Genomic DNA, 23,309 nt, shown 5'->3' with positions numbered 1-23,309 from the left:
AAACAGTATTTAAATAGCAAGTGAAAAGGCACTCAACACACTATTCTCTAGGAAGAAGAAATTGATATCTGTAACAATACCAACACTTACTGGATAAACACTGATTAGTGATAGAAATGACAAGTGGAACTCTCATACATTGTTGGTGGAGGCTAAAATTGGTATAGACACATTGGAAAACTGGCAATTTCTACTAAAGTTAAACCATATACCTATTCTATTGCCTAGCACTTCTACTTGCAGGATATATAGCCAAGAGAAATGGATACATATGCATGCCAAAGACATGTACAGTAGATCCTCACTACCCACAATTTCCTTTCGAATGGATTCAGTTATTCCTGATCAGAAATTATGTAGAAAATTCTAGAAAAACAATTCTCAAGTTTTCAATTTTGACCTTAGTGTGATGAAATCTTGTGACTCATCCCTTTGTCCAGTGCTTCCATGTTGTATCATTATATGCCCATTAGTCCTATAGAGCTGTCTCAGTAACCAGATTGAGAATCACAGTATAACAATGCTTATGTCAAGTAATACTTGTATTTAATAATGGTTCCAGAGTGCCAAAGTGGTGATGCCAACAATCTGGATGTGCCAAAGAGGAACTGTAAGGGCTTCCAGTAAGTGAAAACATGAAAGTTATTGATTTGAAAAGAAAAATTATATATGCTGAGGTTATTAAGATCTGTGGTAAGAATGAATCTTCTGTCTGCAAAACTGAAAAAGGAAAAAGAAATCTGCGCTTGTTTTGTTGTGACACAACAAACAACAAAAGTCACAGCCACAGCAACTGGTTAAGTGCTCAGGTAACATGGAAAAGACATTAAATTTGTGGCTGAAAGATATGAACAGAAAATACGTTCTGATTGATGGCAGCTTATTGTACCAGACAACACTGAATCTATATGAAGACTTCAGCAAGGGGTCCCCTAAAACAAATGTCACTGACCCACTTACTACAAGTAAGGGATGTTACATAGATCCAGGAATATGTTTGAACTGAAAACATGTAAAAATAAATGGAGAGGCTGTGTCTGATGGTTAAGAAGTTGATGCCACATTTCCAGTGCAGTTAAAGTTGATGAAGGGAGAAAGGATGCCATTCAAACAATGTCTTCAATTGTGAAACCACGCTCTTCTTAAAGTAGCAGCCCAACAGAACCTACATTCATAAAAGTGCAAAGCAGGTAATAGGGAAAACCATGAAAGGACAAAAACTTTTAAATACACTGTCCCAAAAGGTTTTGGCAGAAAAAAAAAAAAAAATCCTTGAACTATCAAGGTTCTCCAAACATTGACATCATTTACTCATGACATTTAACTATGGACATTGCCATGGCTTGGTGACCCAGGATCACTGGAAACAGACAGTATTAGTCAGCTTCTTGTTTCTACAAGAAAATACCCGAGGCAACTAAATTCATAGAGAAAATGCTTATTTAGGTTCAAGTTCAAGATCATGTGGCCCCATTGGTTTGGTAAAGGTGGTAGATGGCAATGGCATAGCATTTGTAGAGGAATCACATGGCAAGCCAACTGGAGAGACCAGCGAGACTGAGCTTTGCCTTTATAATCAACCCTTTCCCAAGAACCACTTTCTCAGGGCTTGTCTCGAATGATCTGAGGACCTGACATTAGGCACACCCCTTAAATGTAATAAATGGATTTTCTACCTACTTTGTGTCATTAACTTAAACTTTAGGGTTTAAAGTTCTGCATGAGTTTGAGACCCAAATCATGTTTAAACCATAGCACAGATGATATTCCATTCTGACAGTCAGAAAATCAACAGTAGCCTAACACTACATTATAATGCTTACATTATTCATCTCATCACACAGGTATTACATCATCATACATCATCCAAAACAAAGAGGGAAAGGGTGAGGAGAGTACAGTAAACTATTTTGAGAGATATCACATTCACATAACTTTATCACATTATACTCATTTTTATAATTGTTCTATTTTAGTATTAGTTATTGATAATCTCTTAGTGTGTCTACTTCTAAGTTAAACTTAACTACAGGTATATATGTACAGGAAACACATAGGATATTCACATACATGGTTCAGTACTATCCAGTTTCAGATATGCACTGTTGATCTTGGAATGGATTGGGGGGGGGGGTCACCTTACGGCAATACTGCCAGCAGCTATATTCACAAAAGCTAAAAGTTGGAAACTATCTAAATACCCAGTTAGAGGAGACTGGATACATAAGTGGTACATTCACAGAATGCAGTAATACACAGAAAATTTTTTAATATCAAAAAACTCTAATGCTCTGTCGGTGCCATGGCTCACTAGGCTAATCCTCCACCTGCAGCGCCAGCACGCCGGGTTCTAGTCCCAGTTGGGGCACCGGTTCTGTCCCAGTTGCTCCTCTTCCAGTCCAGTTCTCTGCTGTGGCCCAGGAGTGCAGTGGAGGATGGCCCAAGTGGTTGGGCCCTGCACCCACATGGGAGACCAGGAGGAGGCACCTGGCTCTTGGCTTCAGATTGACACAGTGTGCCAGCCATAGCGGCCATTTGGGGGGGTGAACCAACGGAAAGAAGATCTTTCTCTGTCTCTCCCTCTAACTCTGCCTGTCAAAATAAAACAAAACAAAACAACAACAACAAAAAAACTCTAATGCTAACAATACCAAAGAATCTCACCAATTCTTTGAACAAAAAAAAAGGAGAACAAAAGTCTTCATTGTGAAACTACATACTGTATGATTCTATTTAAATGAATTACAGAACAGGCAAAACTAGTCTATGATGACAGAAATCAAAATAGTGCCTACAGGTGGAGGACACAGACTTTAAAAGGGACAGTACAAAATTCTATGATCTTTGGAAATGTTCTCTTTTTCTGGGTGATTACATGGGTGTTTACAGTCATGCTTCCCACTTTGGTCAGTAATATGCCATGTATACAACAATGGTTCCCCTAAGATTGTAAGTGGAATTCAAAAACTCCTATCGCCTAGATTCACTGTAGCTCAACACATTACTCATGTGTTTTTGGTGATGCTCCTTACTAAGCAAACCTACTCCATTACTGATCTTATAAAAGAAAAGCACACATTTAAGGGGCTTCAACAGTGTGCAGAAACAAGGTAGAGATAGTACACATTTTCATGAACACATATTCTCATGAACTTTTTAAAGTATGGAGACCAATGACTGCATTAGTGGCTCTGTAAGAGGAGGAATAGGGCCCAAGTTAGCAAGCTTGTCCATCTCACTGTTATGCTCTCTGCCACCTGGAATCTGCAGAGAATCCCTACCGGCAAGAGGCTCTTTCCAGCTGTGGCTCTTCAACCTTAGAATTCTCAGGTTTCAGGTCATAAGAAAACAAACTTCTTTATAAATTAGTCTGTAGTATGCAGTTATAGTAAATAGAAACTGTCTAAGTCACGAGGGGACTCATGAGAGACAGCCAAATTTGTTAACCGACATGCTCTCATGATGACTAACTCATTCCCTCACTACCCCATTAATCCAGTCATGGATTAATTACTCTTCGGGACAAAGCCCCATGACACAGTCACCTCCCAAAAGTCCCCACTTCCAAATACTACTAACATAGTATGACTCTGGGGATTCAGTTTCCAACACAAGTTCTGGATGCAAAGACTGAAGCACAGCAAGAGTAGTATATGCACTTTATGTTATCCCTCAACAAAACAGATGAATAATAAGGCCATCACTCGTAAAGACAAAGAGGAGGACAGAGAGTCAACCGTGCCTGGTACAAAAAAAGGAGGCAGACGAGCGGCAACTCCTAAAACAGACTTGAGAGAGCAGAAGCTTAAACGATCAGTGAAGACATCAGAGAAGCAGCACCATTTACATCAGTATCAAGGAACCTCTACATGGCACAGAGATGGATGGAATCCAATCTCTGCCTGGAAAGGGAATAGCTGAAAAGCAGAGAACTGAAACCTCTTACAAAGCAGCACCCTCAGATCTCTCCTCCCCGAGCACCTAGGACACACTTTCACTACAGCCTGGAAGGAAGACAGGAAGCTTTAAACCAGAAAGGTGTAAAATGAAGTGTCTCTGGCTGGGAGGCTATCAGGCATGATTAAAGGTAAATACCAAAAGCAAGGTGATTCACTGAAATATGACATAGTAGATATTAAACTCTCAACTTTCTTCCCCAACTTTGTTCTTAGGAGCTATGGCAGTCCTAGACCTCTCCAGAAAGGAGGCTGGAAATGTCTTGTCTGGGGCATGTCAAGAAAAAAGATCCAGACAGTGACACTGAGCATTCCCCAAGGAAAACTGTCAAGGTAACTCCCCAGTAAAAAGCCACAGCTGATAACTTCTACATCAGTGTCTCGAATCAGCTTCCCAGTGCCCCAATCATTCAAACACAGTAGTCCTCCCTTATTAGTTTTGCTTTCTGTGGTTTTAGTTACCTAAGATCAACCACAGTCAGAAAACATACTGTAGTTGTTTTGACTCTTTCAAGAGACTATATTCAAATAACTTTTATTACAGTATGTTGTTATAAGGTTTTATTAGTAAAATTATTGTCAATCTATAACTGTGCCTAACTTGTAAATTAACCTTATCACAGGTTAAGTGTGTATAGAAAAATATAATAGATATAAAATTCAATATTATCTATGGTTTCAGGGACACACTGGTGATCTTGAGACATCTCTCCTTAGGACAAGCAGTAACTGTGTGTGTGTGTGCACACACATGCACATGCAGCCGGCCAAGAATCACAAATTTGAGGAAAGTATTACAGATAAAACAGTATTTCATTATTCTTATTAGTACTAAAGAATAATGCAGTTTTGTTGAAATTGACAATGTATAGGAAAACTTTTTAAAAACCCTATCATTTATATCAACATGAAGAGAAAGACTGCATTCATAAGATAAAAACAGAACATGCATACCCCCAAAAATGGACATTCAAAAAAAATGAATGGAACTTTTAAAAACTAAATATAAAATATCTGGAAAGAAAAATTCAATACAGGGATGAAAACATAAGATTATGTAATTATTTTTAAAAAGCTCAGAAAGCAGAGCAAAATATAGAGATGATGAACAGGAAAGAGAGGTTGGTGCTGTGGCACAGAAGGTTCAAGTCCCAGCTATTCCACTTCTGATCCCCCTCTGGTAACACACCCAGGAAAGCAGTCAAAGATGGCCCAAGTGCTTGGGCCCCTGCACCCACTTGAGAGACCCAGAGAAAGCTCCTGGTTCCTGGCTTTGCTGTGGCCATTTGGGGAGTGACTAAGCGGATGGAAGATCTTTCCCTTTCTTTCAAATAAATAATTATTTAATTAAAAAAAAATACAAAAGAGCACGTAAGAAAATCAGGACCCAAGGTCCTGAATTATAAAACTTCCAGATATAAAAAGAATGAAAGACCTTAAGAAATAATTCACAGAATTTCTCATTAACTGGAAAACATGAATTTCCATTAAAGATAAATGGATAAAAAATAATAATAAAAAAAAACCTGCCAAGTAACAGGCCATGAAGTCAGAACACTAGGCTCCAAAGGACCATCTAAAACGGCTTATACAAAAAGTGAGAATTATAAGCGGTAAGAAATTTCTACATAGCAACTAAAATTTCAAATAGCACAATTAATTCATAATTCTGAGTAAAAACAAAAAACTTCCAAACTCAGTCAAATGACTGCTCAGGTATTGTATCCTCTATTTCCTGGACACCATGTTTGGTGAAAGAAATCTCAAGGCTGATGATAGAGTTCTGAAGATGGCAAATATGTAACTTGTCCAGAGTAGAAATAAAACTCCAGAATAGATTTCTCCCAGAAACTAAAATTGATGAAACACCCAATGTATTTCCTTGTTTTAAGATGATATACACAACTGTGGGAGGATTCAGGGTTTAATTTGTGACAAATGCATGGGAAATTAAGACTATTAGTTACTAACTCTAAGAAAAACAAGATATGGAGGCAGAAATAAAAAGGAATCCCAGTAGACAGTATATTTCAGTTTTGATTACTTACTGTCTTATTAATAAAATTATGATATCATATTGAAAAGATGGGAAGACCAATGAATAAAGTTTTGTGTGCATGTGGTAAAGAAAGAGCAAGTTAGAACTTCATCTTTCCTACTAGGATGTTAGTGGAAAATGCCTAAAACAAAATACAAAGTAGCAATAAAAGCATAATGTTTATAGAGATATAGAAAGTCCAAAAGAATTCGATAGGGAAATTGATACAAGCTGTCTTAGGAGATAGGGGAGGGTTTAGAATAGCTGAATTTCTGATTTTCACTACAAAATTTGTAAAAATATTTAGTTCTTTAAACTATGTGAATGATGTAAACATTTTAATTCCATGCTGTCCAACAGAATTATAATACAAGCCACATATGTAATTAACACATTTTTCTAATAACCACATTAAAAGTCAAAGAGAAACAGGTAAAATTAATTCCAATGATAGTATTTTATTCAAATACATCCAAAATATTATTTTCACATGTCATCAATAAAAACAGTACTGATGAGACAGTAATCAAGATCGTATTTGTCCTGTTTAAAAAAAGTTTATCTCAATGCCAACCAGCTCCATTGCAAGTTCTCAATACCCACATGTGTCTAGTGGCTACCTATACTGGACACTGCAATTTCAGAGATGCTTTTCCTATGTTCTCATTGGAACTTATCATGGCAGGAACATTTAAAGGACCTAAGACTTTCAGCAGCAACCTAAAGTATGAAGGCATTGCAGAAACTGTTATCTAGCATTAGTGATAAAAAGCTATGCTTCCTAACCTGAAAAATAAGCTATTAATCACTCTTATCACACAGCAATTTCATGATAATCAACAGAATATATTCAGTTGAGAAAATACCTTATACAAATGATCATTTACAGACCCTCCTTATTTGCCTTATGTGAATTCTATCAAAGCTGACATTCCCCTTCCCTGGAATTTTGTCCTGTTGTGTCACTGGAACCCCTTCTCTATTCCATAGACCCCAATTCCCTCTTCTTCCCTCAGAAAAGGAATTCTATACTACATGGGACGGCCTTGTGGCACAGCAGGTTAGTCACTAGGGATGCCAGCATCCAGTATCAGAGTGCTGGCTGGAGTGTCAGCTACTCTGCTTCTGATCCAGCTTCCTGCTAATGCTCCTGGAGAAGGAATGGATGACAGTTCAAGTATTTGGGACTCTGCCACCTACATAGGGGACCTGAATGGAGTTCCAGACTCCTGCCTTTGAAGATATCAATCTTTCTCTCTCTGCCTTTCAAGTAGGTAAATAAATCTTTAAAAAAAAAAAAAAAAAGAATTCTAAGCTCGACCTTCAGAGCTCTTAAGAAATTAAGCAATACATTCAAGGCTTATCATATTTCTAAACATAGGTAAGCGCTGATTAAGTATCTTTGAAAGATTTAAAAAACTATTAAATGACTTTAAATATTTAATTTTCAAAGCTGAAAAAAATTTTGAAATGTCAACCTGAAGTATTAAAAAAGTATAATAGTTAAATCTAAATCAGAATCAAAACCAGATACCAATGATGACCTTAAGTTATGATTTTTAAATGTTCTAATAAAAACACATTTCAAACATAAATATGGGGTTTGAAAAGTTTATGGAAAATTAAATTACAACCTTATTTGATGCAAAATTTTTGAAAGCCATGTAGGTTTTTCATAACATACATTCTCCATGAACTTTTTGGAGCCACTCATATTTCTGTGTATATGCTTTTTAAAAAGCTCAACAAAAAAGGTAAAATTCCAAATCAAAATATTTAGCATATTAATTCAAATCTCATAAACACTGGAAGTGGTAAATAATCATGCTTAATGGTGAACATAAGCAGTCTCCTATAATACTGCATTTACCTCTCTAAAGCTAGCAACAAAAGTTGCTCTAATGTCCACCTATCTGGACCTTTACCAAAAAAGGGGCTTTTTATTTCTTAATTGACAAGTTATATTGACAGTAAACAGAGCGATCTTGATTTTAATATTAAATAAAGCTAACCTATCCATCAAGTCAAATATTTGATATTTTTCGAAATGAGAACAGATTTGAGGTTTACTCTCATCAGTACTGAAACATACAGTATTCAACTATTAGCTACATTCACCACGCTGTGCAATGTATCTCAGAAAGAAAAATCAAACCTACTCCTCCTACTGAGGTGGAGAGAATGAGGGATGGATAGTCAGGGGGCTTTTTCTAAAACCTGGATGCAACTTCCAAGTCCCACTGCATTTTGACCTGTTAGGGAAACTATGCGCCACAGGTGAGAAGTAAACCACAAACCAGGTAACGCAAGGGCTTCTGTTTCGAACAGGTCATCCCGGTACAAAGCCTCCAAATTAAGAGCATTATTGTAGAGGAGCAAGAATCAGGATTCAGAAAATCTGTTTATAATTGGGCCTTCTTGTATCGCCTCCTTCTGATTTGCAAATATATTGCAAGCCAGTATTTTGAGGCAACAAGGCTCTAGAACGCAAACTGACTGATTACAATACAACAAAGCACACCTCGGGGACCTACCAGAGACCACCAGAGAAATCTGTTGCAATCTGAGCGCGGAAACTGGGCCGAGCCTGCAGCAAACGCAATAATGCCGTGTCACGAAGCAATGCGCGTTCCCACAGAAACTTTCTGCGCACGCAGAACCAGGACCGACGGCCCCTGAGCTGTGCCCCCTAGTCGACAGGAACACACGTATTCCACGGCGAAAAGCAACTGCAGCAGGCTGGGGACTTTTTGCAAAGACCCTTAGGCGCTGGGGGGAGGGTGAACAATCACAAAAATTTCCAAAGCCAAAACAAACAGCGGGGAGTGGCGAGCAGGGATGCTCCTGGAGGGGCGGGGGCACTTTCCACGCAGAAAGCAAACTGGGGCGCAAGGGGTGGGGGGTGCCTCTCGTACGAGACGGGGAGTAACAGAAACAACTTCTCAAACTATCCTTTCTCGGAATTGCTCCCCTTCCCTAAAGGAGACCCGGGTGAGCGGCCCGGCCTCCTCCGCCCTTCTAGACCGGCCCTCCCCGTCCCACAGCGAGTCCACCGGGCCCAGGGCACCCACGCCCGCCCTCCCGCCCCGGAAGCCGCGCAGGGGCGAGCCACTCCCCGCCCCACCTGTGCCTTCCAGACCGCAGCGCCGCCCCGAGTGTCCCCCGCCCGGCCGCCGCTGCCCAGCACCCGCTCCCTCGGACGAGCCGCCGCGGCGCCGCGCTCCGCCCCGCCACAGTCCCGAGGTGCCCAGCGCCCTGCCCTCCCGCGCGCGCGCCCGCCGCGGGCTCACAAAGCGTTCCAGGCCGCGCGCCCCCGGCGGCGCCACGTCACGCGCGCGCGCCAGCCCCCGCAACCGCGCGGCAGGGCTGTCGCAGACTTGCTCTCACGGGACGGCGGTTCCCCGCGGACTTGTGACCAGCCCGCCCAGACGAGGTTCAGTCCACGCTGACCTTCCAACTGCCGCGTGGGAAGACGACAGTCAGCTTCAGTCCCAGGAGTCGCTGTGAAACTCCGCCAGGAGGGGAAAAGAGCGAGCGCGGGAGGCCTGCGAGCACCTCGCGGAGTCAGCGGCTCGGCCGGGACCCCAGCCGGGGTTTCCAGCGGCAGTGTAGCCCGCCCCGCGCCTGCGCACTCTCTCTGCCCCGCTCACCGCGGCCTCGGGAGAGACTAGGACGGGGTGGTAGGCTGCGAGGCCTGCGGCCGCTGGAAACAGAGCTGAACACTTTGCACCTGGGAGAACAATGGCTAATCCTCCCCTTGGAACCTTGTCCTTGTGACCGCGCTGAGTCTCCAAAAGGTTGCCCACAGCAGCAAGGTTCAAAGTTTGCTTGTTTGCGCTAAACATCCGTATCCGTACCGCAAGAAGTTAACTTTCGGACTCCAAAGGATAAAGGACCAGTCTTGCCCATACCATTTAGGAATATGGCATGCTAAACGGAAAAAAGTAAACATCCTGTCTACTTTTCCTCAAAAGTTCTTTAAAAGTGGTACAAAGCTGTGATGACAGATTCATACTTGTGAATAAGCCTTCCTTAGATAAATCTGTATGCGATGCCCTGGTATTTAAACATGCTTAAGTGACTTGTCTAGGGATGGCAGTGACTTGTTTCAGATGAATTTTTACCCTCATTAGACAATGTGATGTCCATAATAATGTACAAGATACATGAGCAAGCTTTTCTTTAGCAGGAGCAAATTGTATTCCTTTTCTTCAACTCATTTCCGTTTCACATTGTGAAATTTTATCTCAATGCAGTGTGTGGGTTTATTCTTGAAAATATTTTCTTTATTACCTATTCCTCTACCTAAAAAATAAGTAAACAAATTTAAATATAATTTTTAGAATTTCCAAAAGCTGTAAACTATTTTAAAAATGTGAAGTTTCTACATATACAAGATCATTATAAATAGAAAACTAAAGAAGTTAAAGCAAAGCTACCAGAACTAATGAGTTTGTTAAGGTTGCAAGATAGACAAAGCAACATATAAAAATCATACACACAGTGTATACTTCAAGAATTAAACTGAAAATTCCATTTGCAATATTATGAAGAATAAAAATTCGGGGGGCTGGTATAGCACAGTGGGTTAAGCTACAGCTTGGCACTCCTGCATTCCATAGTAGAGTACCTGGTTTGAATCCCAGCTAATTAGTACTTCCAATCTAGCTTCTGGCTAATGCCCTTGCGAGACAGCAGAGGGTGGCCCAAGTGCTTTGCTTCCTGCCACCCAAGTATGCGGCCTCTATTGAGTTCCACGCACCTGGTTTAGCCCAGCCTCTGTTGTGAGCATTTGGAGAGTGAACCGGAAGATGGAAGCACTCGCTCGGTCTCTCTGTCCCTCTCTTCATCACTGCCTTTCAGATAAAATAAATCTTTTTTTAAAAAATATTTATTTATTTATTTATTTGAAAGAGTTACACAGAGAGAAGGAGAGGCAGAGAGAGAGAGAGGTCTTCCATCCGCTGGTTCACTCTCCAATTGATGTCAATGGCCAGAGCTGCACTGATCCGGAGCCAGGAGCCAGGAGCTTCTTCCGGGTCTCCCACATAGGAGCAGGCCATCTTGTACTGCTTTCCCAGGTCATAGCAGAGAGCTGGATCAGAAATGGAGCAGCCGGGACTCCAACTGGTGCCCATATAGGATGCTGGCACTGCAGGCGGTGGCCTTACTTGCTTTGCCACGCGCTGGCCCAAAAATAAATCTTTAAAAGGAATAAAATACTTAGGGATAAATTTAATAAAATAATTGTATGACTTATACACTGAAAACTATGGAAAATTACTGAAAGAATTTAAAGGCCCCAAAAAATTGAAAGGCATTCCATGTTCATGAGTTTAAAGACTTCATATTAAGACACTATTCCTTTGGCTCTTGGCTTCGGATCGGTGTAGTGCTGGCTGTAGCGGCCATTTTGGGGGTGAACCAACAGAAGGAAGATCTTTCTCTCTCTCTCTCTCTCTCTCTCTCTCTCTCTCACTGTCTATAACTCTACCTATCAAATAAAAAAAAAAACAGTGTTTCCCAACTCTTATTAATAAAAAGCACTATTCCTAAAATGGATCAACAGATCCAATGAAATCCCTGTCAAAACCAAACGACTTTATGGAATTTGGCAAACTGATCCTAAAATTCAGGGAAACTCGAATGACCCAGAATAAAAACAGTTTTGAAAAAAAAGTTGGATAACTTAGACTTTCTAATTTCAAAACTTACTACAAAGATGCAATGATCAGTGTGGTGCTTGATCAATGTAATAAAATCAAGAGTCCAGAAATATGAAGATACTTCAAAAAGATCATGGAGAATGGAATTGAAAGATGTTTATTTTGGTGCAAAAATGTTTAAATTCATGCATAGTTTTCTCATAATATAAGGTTTCCATAAACTGTTTGCTTTTATTTAAGAGATACTTACACAGAGAGCTCCCATCCTCTGGTTCACTCCCCACATGTTCACAATGGCAGGAGCTGAACCAGACCCAAGGCAAAAGCATGGAACTCAATCCAGATCTCCCGTGTGGGTGGCAGGAAGCCAGTCACCTGAGCCATCACCTGGTGCATTAGCAAGGAGCTATATTCAGGAGGCAGAGTAGGGACTCAAACCCAAGCCCACTGACTTGGTATGCAGGCTAAACAGGACTTATTAGCAGTCCTTCCAAATTTGACAACAATTAGAAACACTTATATTGAATTATCAAGATGAACTATATTCCTAAATTATATTTTAAAAGCTAATCTGGATAAACAGAGAAGAAATTGAATTTTGTCTTTCTATGGAATATATGAGTATTGCAAAGTAATTTTTATATGAAGAAGCAAAGGTTTTTGTTAAAAAGGCAATTCCTTAAACAAGTTAAATCTATTAGAGTTTATTTGAACAAAGCAAAACAAAACACAATTCTTGAATTAGGCAGCTTGTAGAACCAGAGCAGAGTCTGAAAATTCCAACCAAAAATATGATCTGTGGCATAGCAGGTAAAGCCACCGCCTGCACTGCCAGCATCCCACATGGGCACCGGTTTGAGTCCGGATTGCTCCACTTCCGATCCAGCTCTCTGCTATGGCCTAGGAAAGCAGTACAAGATGGCCCGAGTCCTTGGGTCACCGCTTCTATGTGGGAGACCCAGAAGAAGCTCCTGGCTCCTGGCTCCTGGCTCCTGGCTTCGGATTGGCGCAGCTCAAGCCATTGAGGTCAACTGGGGAGTGAACCAGCGGATGGAAGACCCTTCTCTCTTTCTCTACCTCTCCTCCTCTCTCTGTATAACAATGACTCAAATAACTAAACCTTTTTAAAAAATGTGATCTGACAGTATTTATACCAAAACGGAGGTGAAGCATAGAAAGCAACTTAACTGGCTACAATTCAGTCAACTAGTCAATTGGTTGCAGTGTAATTAGTCAATTGTTTACAGCTTAGTTTGTTAATTGGCTACAGGGCCTTCTGCAACCAACCAAAACTCACTGCAATTAGAATCTATGTTACTTGGATCTGTTGGTCCAGTGCAGGTGCCCTTTCCAAATCCACAACCTCCCCTAAATTTTACAGCATACAGCCCAAAAAAGGAAAAAGTATTATGGGATGTGCAAGCACCTAAATAAAGTATTATGTTATTTTTCTGGATTTTGTGGTATCATCAGGTTTTTTTTGAAATTTTTAAGTTTCATGATTCACTTTTGTTCTTACTTTTGTATTCATTTTTTACAGAAGATCATCCAAATTTTAAGAGCAGTAAGCACCACACAACTTGGATCTGCTTAGGGTGAAGTGGCATTTAAGATTAGACGAAAGTTATCTCATACTTGAAAACATGTGAAAAGTCATTTTTAACACTCAGTTTGTCTTACTGAGGTCAAAGGCTCAAACTGTCAAATGAGGCTGGCAAGAAGCAGTGATTTTACCAAGTCACAAGAAAATAAGAGAGATGTCTGGAACTATTGGATGCCTGGGGCTTAAGACCCAGGACAAGCAGATCCAGATTTCAACAGGTCAGAGAACAACTCGTAGCTCTTTGTGGGTTTATATCCCCTTTACTGACAGTGGCGGTGAGAAATGCGCAAGGAACAGCTACTCCCTCTGATAGCAGTGGGACCATGGGAGAGAGTCGCCTTTGTGTCTGTGATGATAGATAGACACATTCATCCCATAGAGGCACATCTACATCCACACAAAGCCACACATCCACGTACAGCTACATTCGCTAGTAGTCATATCTACCAATAGCTGGGTTTACCAAAAGCTGCATCCACCAATAGTTGGAGCATCCACCCACAGTGGCTTATATGAGTTTACAGTCAATAGTGGCCTGGAGTCAAACCATTATATGGCAGAGTTGACAATGGTTAACAGAGAGAGACAGAGATATGGGAGCACAGAGATAAAGGGGCAAGGGCGAAGAGGCTTGATAACTTGATAACTTCACCTTCCCTAGTTTATCTCCTCAACACCACCAACCCAGCTCCCCGGAGATTCTCCTGTCTTCTTAGAACACTCTGGCTTCTAAACAGCACGTGAGGTCTCCCTGTAAGGTATTCCAGCTATGGTTTACACAAATGGAACTACTTTGGTCATGATCTCTCCATTTTATACAGAAGGTAATTATATGACTGACTATGACATTTTCCAGTGGCCCATTCCATATACATCCTTAAATCTCAGGTTTATTTCCCTTAAGCCTGCTAAAAGCATCTCATGGCCAAGGATTCTCCATGGTCTTTCCATCAGTGACAGCTTGGTCAGATGAACATGTTTACCAGAGATCTGAATTGGTCTTTTCCAGCTGAGCATTGAACAATAGGGATAATTATTTGCACATAACAGCGAATATTTAATTTTCAAATTCTGTGTCATGTATTTTTTTTCTTCTTTCCAGGCTCTTCCTTAAAATCAGTGCATTCTTGAGCAATAGTACAGAATTGGAAGAGGTAGGTGAAGTCTTCAAACAAAAATTGTCACCATTCACACCCTCCTTGCCCTACACCATGTATCAGACTTAGTGCCATCCCAATTAAATACTCTGTTTTCTAAGGCCTTTGCCTGAATGGTGTCTAAAATGAGGAAAGATAGGGAGCCCTAAGGTTGATTTATGCTGAGTTAAAGGAGGCGTCCCCACATAGGACTTTGAATTAATCATTTATTTGGCACTCTTGTGTCTTTCACACCTTGGCTCATGCACTAGAGTAAGAGTTAGGGAGGGAGGGCTGTACATGTCTTACACAAAGTGAGAGAAGTTCTGAAATGAAAGAAGTAGAAACAGAGATGCTGGGAATACCACATAGGAGAAAGATCTGGCTGTTGGAATCTGAAAGCTGTATCCTTCTAAAGTTGTTACCTCCTCTCATCAGTGTGCATGCCCTAGTTAAAGATTTTAATATACATAGCCTAGCTGTAGCTGAGCCCATGAGACCACTGGCTCTGGAACCCATGTTCCAGGGTTTGAATCCACCTTCATCTCATATTTGCTCTTTTTTAATACTCTGAGCCTTTCTCTCACCTGTAATACAGAGATGTGATAATAGGCCTGACATCATAGGGTAGTTACCTAAATTAACTGAAATAACTCATTTAAAGCTGGTCCTCAGAAATGAATCTTGATGTGAATGGAAGGGGAGAGGGAGTGGGAGAGGGGAGGGTTGCGGGTGGGAGGGACGTTATGGGGGGGAAGCCATTGTAACCCATAAGCCGTACTTTGGAAATTTATATTCATTAAATAAAAGTTAAAAAAAAAAAGCTGGTCCTCAGTATCTCTTTTTTTTTTTTTCCCCAAAAAATATATATTTATTTGAAAGGCAGAGTTACGGAGCAGCAGAGGCAGAGATAGAAGTCTTCCATCCACTGGTTCACTCCACAAATGGCTGTAATGACCACAGCTGGGTTGATCTGAAGCCAGGAGCCAGGAGCTGCTTCCAGGTCTCCTACATGGGTGCAGGGACCCAAGGACTTGGACCATCTACACTGCTTTCCCAGGCCACAGCAGAGAGCTGAATCAGAAGAGGAGCAGCCAGGACTTGAACCAGTAGGATGTTGGCACTGCAGGCGGTGGCTTTAGCTGCAAGGCCACAGCACCAGCCCCTTGTCCTCAATAACTCTTAATAATGATATTTCATATTCTCCTCTCTTTCCTGAAGTTATTTAATTATTAGAAAAGAGTGGTTTTGTGATAAGCAAACCTTAATAATTTTTGAAAGTCTAACTATGTCTTCGTTAAAATTGATGAAGTTATTATTTCACAGTACAGAAAAACAGTGTGAATACCATTTTAACCCTGTCACAGTGCCACTGACAAAAACTATAGTATTACATATAGTGTTATTTTGATGGTATAAGTACCTTTAGAGGAAAAATCTGCTTATTAGTTGACTTCAGCAATGGTATATGTCTATTTAGGTATTTAGGCATGTAATACTCATTATAATTACAAGTCCTGGTGATTATTCCAAAGGCTTTTATGTATAAGCCTGCATTTTAGTTAGGTGAATGTGCTAAAAGTTCCATCATAAGCTACATTAGATTCAATTTCACTCAAGTTATCCAGTTTCTTATTTTCAGTATGTGGACAAAAGAAATTGTTTATCTTAGCCTATAACATACTATTGTCAATCAGTATCAGGAAACCCAGAGTTTATCACATAATGATGAATGTCATTAAAATGAGAAATTCGTTTAGTCAGGATTTGAGTTAGAGGTCAGGGCATGGACCTAGATTATTAGGACATCACTGGTAATGGAATCTTATTGCTCTAAATTCATGTTGAAATCAATGGATGACTCAGTGTATAATAAAACTCCTGGTGAGTATAATATGTTGAAGCTAATGTGATAATAATGTTCCAAAATTTTTACATGAAACTAGATATTACATCTATGATCTCATCACATTTTTCTTCTTTAGACTCTTCATTTTAGGAAAAGCATGCATTTGACAAAAGATCAATAATTGTGATGTTCCTAGTGTAGTATAATTTTCCCATTGCAGATTAAGATGATGGACAAATGCAGCATTTAAAAAATTGAATAAAAGAGAAAAAAATAATTTCTTACTCTTATAGAGTCAGTGACATGAGTGTAGTTTTGTAAATCCTAGAGTATTGTCTTCTCTTTAGTGAATATACCTACTCATTAAAAACAAGATATATTGGGGTGGGCATTTAGTATGGTGGTAAAGATTCCACTTGGGGTCCCTGCATTCCATAACAAAGTGCCTGAGTTCAAGTCTGCTTCTGATCCGGCTTCCTGCTAATGTACACCTGGGAGGCAGCAGATGAACCCAAGTTCTCGGGTTCCCGCCACCCATGTGGGAGACCTGGATTGAGTTCTAGGCTCCCTGCTTTGATCTAGTCCAGCCCCAGGATTTGGGGAGTGAGTCGGTGGATGGAAGAGTATCTCTCTGCCTCTGTCTCTCTGCCTTTCAAATAAATAAATAATTTAAAGCTACCATGTATTGATTGAAGTATCAAACATTCTTGTAATATTTTCAACTACCCTTGGCTTTGCTGTAGCCAAATCATGCTACTTATTAAAAAGAGGCTAATGACCTGTACTATATTATTTTGTATTTACTTACTGGTTTTAAGTCACTTCAAAAAGTTTATGGAAAAATGGAGTTAAAAGATAAGTTTAGTGCAAAAAAATTGAAAAGAGCTTGAAATCTGTACATATAAGGGTTCTTTAAAAAGTTTATTGAAAACAAACATTATGAAAAAACTAGGCATGGGTTGATTTCATGAACACTTGCACCAAAATAAACTTGTCTTTTAATTACCTTTTCAATGAACTTTTTTAAAATACCCTAATATAACATGGTGATTGGGGGGAACTTAACACCAGACACCAAAATTCTTTTTCTATTGCTTTCAGAAAGTAATTGGATAAGTCACAAGCACAAAAGGGACAAATATTTATGGCATCCAGTAGCATTGTCACTATCTTTTTTTTTTTTTTTAAAGATTTATTTATTTGAAAGGCAGATTATAGAGGGAGAAAGACATTGAGACAGAGAGAAAGCGAGAGAGAGAGAGAACTTCCACCTGCAGATTCACTCCCCAGATAGTTGCAACAGCTGGGGCTGGGGCTGGGCCTGGCCAAAGTCAGGAGCCAGGAATTCCATCCAGGTTTCTCACGTGGGTTGCAAGGGCCCTAGTTCTTGCTCCATCTTCCACTGTTTTCCTAGGTATATTTGTGGGGAGTTGGATTGGAAGCTGATCAGCTGGGACTCAGACCTGTGCTCCTCAAACCAGCACTCCGATAGGGGATGCCAGCATTGCAAATAGTGGCTTAACTCATTGTATCAATTCAGGTCGACCTGGATTTACTTTATCTTTTTATTCACAACAAAACACATTTCAGTTCCATTCTACTTTTAATATACTAAAGAAACTGGAGCTAGAAGTAGAAATGGAGGCAAAAAAAAAGGTAAGGTAGATTAAAAATGATTGCCTTTATCTGGATCCTGCTTCTTGAAGCAGCAGGTGCATGAATGGTAGGTTTGCTATCCAATCCCTTTGCACAGTGATGGCCATTGCCATTATGGTGACCTGCTGGTAGCACAAATAGATCTGGCCAGTGACAAGTGAGGCTTCTATGATGGTAGAGATGTGTGTTGATGGGAACTGAGTAGTTTTTTTTTTCAGAAGAATGTGAAGGCCTGGCCACCCACGTTGGAGAAAGCACCTGAGTCTCCAGGTAAGGATCCTGCTGAAGCAGGATTCAGATGAGAAAAGGAGGATCCTACTGTATGCAACTCTGCACAAGTCACACCCACAGCATTTCTGTTTTCCGTTTAAATACTGCTTGGCTTAAAAAAAAAAAAAAAGATTTATTTAGGCTGGCGCCGCGGCTCACTTGGCTAATCCTCTGCCTGCGGCGCCAGCACCCGGGTTCTAGTCCCGGTTGGGGTGTTGGATTCTGTCCTGGTTGTTCCTCTTCCAGTCCAGCTCTCTACTGCGGCCCAGGAAGGCAGTGGAGGATGGCCCAAGTGCTTGGGCCCCTGCACCCACATGGGAGACCAGGAGGAAGCACCTGGCTCCTGGCTTCGGATCGGCATAGCACACTGGCCATAGCGGCCATGGGGGGGGGGGTGAACCAATGAAAGGAAGACCTTTCTTTCTGTCTCTCTCTCTCTCTCTCTCAGTTTCTAACTGCCTGTCAAAAAAGAAGAGATTTATTTATTTATTTGAAAGGCAGAGTTACAGAGAGGCAGAGGCAGAGGCAGAGAGAGAGAGAGAGAGAGAGAGAAAGGGTCTTCCATCTACTGGTTCACCCCCAAGATGAGTGCAATGGCCAGAGCTGTGCTGATCCGAAGACAGGAGCCAGGAGCCAGGAGCCCAAGGACTTGGGCCATCTTCTACTGCGTTCCCAGGCCATAGCAGAGAGCTGGATCAGAAGTGAAGCAACTGGGACTCGAACTGGTGCCCATATAGGATGCAGGCACTGCAGGCAGTGGCCCTATCCGCCTTGCCACAGCGCTCACCCCTGCTTGTCTTTTTATAGAAGGAAATTACAAGTGAAATATGACAGAACCTTTTGGTAAAAGAGCAAAGTGGTTAAGTTTTCTGCATTATTAAAGTGGTATATTTACGTATTCTGTGCATACTTGTAAAAGCTCTTAAAATTCAATGTAGTGGAAGCTTACAAGAATAAAGGTTATCTTCAGTGCTGGTTGGCTGTAACACCAGTCAGACATTGGCTCCTCCACTTTTTTTTTAAAGATTTATTTATTTATTTGAAAGTCAGAGTTACATAGAGAGAGGAGAGGCATAGAGAAAGAGAGAGAGGTCTTCCATCTGATGGTTCACTCCCCAGTTGGCTGCAACAGCTGGAGCTGTGCCGATCTGAAGCCAGGAGCTTCTTCCGGGTTCCCCACATGAGTGCAGGGGTCCAAGGACTTAGGCCATCTTTTACTGCCTTCCCAGGCCATAGCAGAGAGCTGAATCAGATGTGGAGCTGTTGAGTCTCGAACCAGCACCCATATGGATGCTGGCGCTTCAGACCAGGGCGTTAACCCACTGCGCCACAGCGCAAGCCCCATCCTCCCCTTTTCTTGAGTAAAGTACTTACTGGGTAGCCAAGAAGAAAAATGTGTGATGAATTGCTGGCCAAATCCACTGAGCACCAGAAATTCATTATAGATCATCCTTGATTATCTTGGGAGGATTCCCGTTACAGGACAGCTAACACTTTTCTAGCAATGTGCAAGGAGATTGGATGGAAAGATCAAGGCCCAGAAATTCCATCTCTAGAACTCACAGATCTTGGGGTTGGTTTATCCAAGCCCAATTGCCCAATAAGCTGATGTTATAGCTGATGACCAAGAATACAATATTCAATGTAACAGATTTAAGTGCATCAGTTCATAAGAGAATTCATAAGTAAAGCTGGTGTTCATGAAGTGAAAAGCATGCTGTTTTATGACACTTGGCAAAACTATACCAAGGGTTACATTTTCATAGTCAAAATTTTCAACATTTCTTCCTATAAATTATTTATTATTTAATCATAATCATTGCCAAACAGTCTGTATCTCCTAGTTTTTTTGCATGTTGGGTTTCTAGTTGCTATTGTTTCTTTAAAAGTAAAGCTCATTTCCCCAAGCACACAACTTCAAAGACTTGTTGCCATGACTAATCTACGAAGATGAGAAATTAATGTTGATTTTATTCATTTTTTTTCTCTGGAGTCCCAGTTTGGTTTGCACAATTGGTATTGCTATTAATAACAAAGAGAAACAATTGACTTTTAAAAAATTCACATTTAGGACAGAAATAGGTTTTGTTAATCTCTGTTTTTTTTTTTAAAGAGCCTATTCAAAAAATTTTTTTAGTTCATTATACATATAGTACCATTATATTTTATTTATTGTTATGTTATTATACATTTGTGTCAGATCACAGCATTGCTGAACATCATTGAACTGTATTTATTCTAAAAGCTTGATTATAATCATGCAGTACTTCTTATGAAATCCTGAAGAGTCAAAATAAAATGCTAATGAAATCCAGTTTGTCGCTCCCCCTCTTTGTGGAGGAACGACACAGGACCCTGCGCTGTTCTTTCTGTCTGCTCGGCCCTCCCCGGGTTTGCTGCTGGCTCTTCCCGGGTTGGCTACTATCCCTTCCACCTCCGTGGAAGGGCAGTTCCCCCTGGCCACATTCCCCACTTCCGCAGGGGAGCGGCACACCGCCGGCCGGCTTTCTCGGGGGCTGCACGGGTTCCCTTAGATGTTCCCCATAGATGTTCCCGATGCATGTCGTCTCTCTCCTCCTTTATAGTCCTCCTCCGCCAATCCCAACTCGGCTGCCCACACGCCGAGTACGCTGCTCTCCTCCAATCAGGAGCAAGTCCTACAGTTTATTAGTTGAACTGGAGGCAGCTGTGCGGAAGCTGTTTACTTCTCTCCCAGCGCCATATTGTGGGAAAGCAGATGCATAGAATAAGTCCTAATTCGAGTAACCTAGTCTAGTCCGGATTGCTCCCCACACAGTTTTAAACAGCCCACAGAAAGCATGTACCTATTAAACCTAGGCACCATGTCTACAAATTACTTCATTAGAATAAACTAAGGCTTTGAGAATTTGATTAATTTTTTTTACATTTTTTTAACTTTTATTTAATGAATATAAATTTCCAAAGTACGGCTTATGGATTACAATGGCTTCCCCCCCATATCGTCTCTCCCACCCGCATCCGTCCCCTTTCCCACTCCCTCTCCCCTTCCATTCACATGAGGATTCATTTTCGATTCTCTTTATATACAGAAGATCAGTTTAGCATATATTAAGTAAAGATTTCAACAGTTTGCTCCCACACAAACATAAAGTGAAAAATAATAGATGATTTTTAAATGATGATGAAATCAGATCAGACCTATTGTCATGTTTAATCCCAGTGAGAGTCAAGTTGGGAATTGATAATTTCTTCTTTTTTTTTTTTTTACAGAAGATAAGTTTAGTATACATTAAGTAAAGATTTCAACAGTTTGCACCCCATAGAAACACAAAGCGAAATATACTGTTTGAGTACTCATTGTAGCATTAAGCCTCAATGTAGAGCACATTAAGGACAGAGATCCTACATGAGAAGTAAGTGCACCGTGACTCCTGTTGTTGACTTTACCAATTGACACTCCTGTTTATGGCATCAGTAATCTCCCTATGCTCCAGTCATGAGTTTCCAAGGCTATGGAAGCCTTTTGAGTTCACCGACTCTTATCTTATTTAGACAAGGTCATAGTCAAAGTGGAGGTTCTCTCCTCCCTTCAGAGAAAGGTACCTCCTTCTTTGAAGACCTGTTCTTTCCACTGGGATCTCACTCACAGAGATCTTTCATTTAGGATTTATTTATTTATTTATTTTTTTGCCAGAGTGTCTTGGCTTTCCATGCCTGAAATACTCTCATGGGCTTTTCAGCCAGATCGGAATGCCTTTAGGGCTGATTCTGAGGCCAGAGTGCTGTTTAGGACATCCGCCATTCTATGAGTCTGCTGAGTATCTCGCTTCCCATGTTGGATCACTCTCCCCTTTATTTATTTTATCAGTTAGTATTAGCAGGTACTAGACTTGTTTATGTGCTTCCTTTGGCTCTTAGTCCTTTCATTATGATCAATTGTGAACTGAAATTGATCACTTGGACTGGTGAGATGGCACTGGTACATGCCACCTTGATGGGATTAAATTGGAGTCCCCTGGTATGTTTCTAACTCTACCATTTGGGGCAAGTCAGCTTGAGCATGTCCCAAATTGTACATCTCTTCCCTCTCTTATTCCTACTCTTATGTTTAACAGGGATCACATTTCAGTTAAATTTCAACACTTAAGAATAACTGTGTATTAATTACAGAATTAAACCAGTCATATTAAGTAGAACAGACAAAAAAAACTACTAAGAGGGATAATATATTAAGTTGTTCATTAACAGTCAGGGCTATGCTGATCAAGTCACCATTTCCCATAGTGTCCATTTCACTTCAACAGGTTTCCTTTCTGGTGTTCAGTCAGTTGTCACCGATCAGGGAGAACATATGGTATTTGTCCCTTTGGGACTGGCTTATTTCACTCAGCATGATGTGTTCCAGATGCCTCCATTTTGTTGCAAATGACTGGATTTCCTTGTTTCTTACTGCGGTATAGTATTCTAAAGAGTACATATCCCATAATTTCTTTATCCAGTCTACCGTTGATGGGCATTTAGGTTGGTTCCATGTCTTAGCTATTGTGAATTGAGCTGCAATAAACATTAAGGTGCAGGCCGCTTTTTTGTTTGCCAATTTAAATTCCTTTGGGTAAATCCCAAGGAGTGGGATGGCTGGGTCGAATGGTAGGGTTATCTTCAGGTTTCTGAGGAATCTCCAGACTGACTTCCATAGTGGCTTATCCAGTTTGCATTCCCACCAACAGTGGGTTAGTGTCCCTTTTTCCCCACATCCTCGCCAGCATCTGTTGTTGGTAGATTTCTGAATGTGAGCCATTCTAACCGGGGTGAGGTGAAACCTCATTGTGGTTTTGATTTGCATTTCCCTGATTGCTAATGACCTTGAACATTTTTTCATGTGCCTCTTGGCCATTTGGATTTCCTCTTTTGAAAAATGTCTATTGAGGTCCTTGGCCCATCTCTTAAGTGGGTTGTTGGTTTTGTTTTTGTGGAGTTTCTTGATTTCTTTGTAGATTCTGGTTATTAACCCTTTATCAGTTGCATAGTTTGCAAATATTTTTTCCCATTCTGTCGGTTGTCTCTTCACTCTCCTGACTGTTTCTTTTGCAGTACAGAAACTTCTCAATTTGATGCAATCCGAAATGTCAATTTTGGCTTTGACTGCCTGTGTC

General features: G+C 40.7%; 1 protein-coding gene across 4 annotated transcripts in view; it reads right to left on the bottom strand.

Moving 5' to 3' along the window:
- Positions 1–9,628, bottom strand: part of SPART (spartin) — a 30,950-nt gene extending 21,322 nt beyond the window's left edge. Inside the window, exon 1 of one of the 4 annotated variants that reach the window (XM_008273554.4) lies at positions 9,445–9,628. The gene's annotated coding sequence lies outside the window, so the exon portion shown is untranslated. Of the gene's footprint in view, positions 1–400; positions 609–8,528; positions 9,275–9,444 lie in introns of those variants that run through there. The other 3 variants (XM_008273553.4, XM_002720586.5, XM_070049011.1) reach the window with 3 other exon arrangements.
- Between the last annotated feature and the right edge of the window lie 13,681 nt (positions 9,629–23,309).

The sequence above is a fragment of the Oryctolagus cuniculus genome, chromosome 9 (genome assembly GCF_964237555.1).
Source record: "Oryctolagus cuniculus chromosome 9, mOryCun1.1, whole genome shotgun sequence".
Taxonomy (NCBI): domain Eukaryota; kingdom Metazoa; phylum Chordata; class Mammalia; order Lagomorpha; family Leporidae; genus Oryctolagus; species Oryctolagus cuniculus.
This window is presented reverse-complemented; position numbering and strand designations above follow the sequence as displayed.